Here is a 1,963-nt window from a genome sequence, read left to right on the forward strand (position 1 = left end):
GAAGAGGAATCTGGAGGGCCGTGTCGGGCTCTGTTTGAGGTGCTAGGCACGCGGGATTAGCCGAGCGGTCTTAGGCGCTGCAGTCGTGGACTGTGCGGCTGGTCTCTGCGGAGGTTCGAGTCCTCCATCGGGCATGGGTGTGTGTGTTTGTCCTTAGGATAATTGAGGTAAGTAGTGTGTAATCTTATGGACTGATGACCTTAACAGTTAAGTCCCATAAGATTTCAGCCTCATATTGCAGCAGTCTCAGCAGTCAGCGTGGCGTGTGGCCAGCTGTACGTGAACATTATCAGAGTGGGTAGAGGATGATATCCTTTGCCGGTGTCCAGAAGAAGACGAACATTGCAGCAGTCGGTTACTGCAAAACAGCAGAATGCAAAATGTCTTGTGATTTAGTGTACGACAGATTTTCGTGGGAGGCATTGATAGTACTGGCCAAGTGAAATGCAGCGGTGTGGCGTATGCTAAGATTGATTTGGCGTTTGTTGTGATGGTATTGAAGCACAGTGAGGCAATGAAGTATTTGATCAACAGTAAGACAGAATTGCACTTCTGGGCCATGGTGTATGGGAGTGTAATATTATTATAATTGTTCAAACAGATACTGTCATTCCGTCATTACATGTTTGTGATAAGTTGTGATGCACTGTGCTGGATTTTCTTTGTCTCTGTAGTAGTTAACTTGTGTAGTTGTATATGATTGGTTTGTTAGATGATGAGGGTTCATATCATAAGACTGAGGTTCATGTGACTGTAGATATTGCATAAAGATGGTTGTTTATCTTAGCTATTTAGTGTGATGCTGTGCCCCAGTCTGTAAAGTGTATTGCAGACATTGGTTGAATTTTGTTAAGTCACCTGGGCCAAGCTAGATTATTTCCTAAGAAATACTGGTATCTGATGCAAACAGCACTCAGTAGCAGCACTCCGTCATCAGGCCACAAGTGGCCCATCGGGACCATCCGACCGCCGTGTCATCCTAAGCTGAGGATGCGGATAGGCCTTGCCCGCATCTCGTGGTCGTGCGGTAGCGTTCTCGCTTCCCACGCCCGGGTTCCCGGGTTCGATTCCCGGCGGGGTCAGGGATTTTCTCTGCCTCGTGATGGCTGGGTGTTGTGTGCGGTCCTTAGGTTAGTTAGGTTTAAGTAGTTCTAAGTTCTAGGGGACTTATGACCACAGCAGTTGAGTCCCATAGTGCTCAGAGCCATTTGAGCCATTTTGATGCGGATAGGAGGGGCGTGTGGTCAGCACACCGCTCTCCCGGTCGTTACGATGGTTTTCCTTGACCGGAGCCGCTACTATTCGGTCGAGTAGCTCCTCAGTTGGCATCACGAGGCTGAGTGCACCCCGAAAAATGGCAACAGCACATGGCGGCCCGGATGGTCACCCATCCAAGTGCCGGCCACGCCCGACAGTGCTTAACTTCGGTGATCTGACGGGAACCGTGGGATCCACTGTGGCAAGGCCGTTGCCATCTGATGCAAAACAACTTTTTTATTATATTATTGTGACCCATTATAGCAAGCATTATTGTATCTATAGCTAGGTGGAATATTGTATATTCCCTGTATCAACAATTTCTTGGGAATAGTATTTCTGCTACCATCGAAAGGCTTTCATTTTGTTGTGTGATCTAATGTTATCGTAAATCGTTTAATAAAAATATGTTTAAATTAACTCCACGTCACTGCCATCTCTAGCAACCCCACACCTGCGCTACACCTGTACTGGTCTGTCACTATTTGAGCTGCTCGCGTCTGAATTCGTTAGATATTTTCAGTTCCTGAAGAAGTTTGTATGTGTGTGGTACGTTGTATTAAGTTGACGAAGAGTTCGTAGCTTTTTTGCCTGGGGCTGTTATACCCTGTTCTAGGAAACTGTTTATGGGTGGAAACTTGTAATTTGATGAAGATCTATGTTATAGTTATTCGAGTTAGCGTATGTGATGGGTTCAGATTTTCGC

The 1,963-nt window shown here is 46.4% G+C and overlaps 1 pseudogene; it reads right to left on the bottom strand.

Moving 5' to 3' along the window:
* Positions 1-1,355: 1,355 nt before the first annotated feature.
* LOC126185627 (5S ribosomal RNA) lies at positions 1,356-1,473 on the bottom strand (annotated as a pseudogene).
* Positions 1,474-1,963: the final 490 nt, after the last annotated feature.

This window comes from Schistocerca cancellata, chromosome 4 (assembly GCF_023864275.1).
Source record: "Schistocerca cancellata isolate TAMUIC-IGC-003103 chromosome 4, iqSchCanc2.1, whole genome shotgun sequence".
Lineage (NCBI taxonomy): Eukaryota > Metazoa > Arthropoda > Insecta > Orthoptera > Acrididae > Schistocerca > Schistocerca cancellata.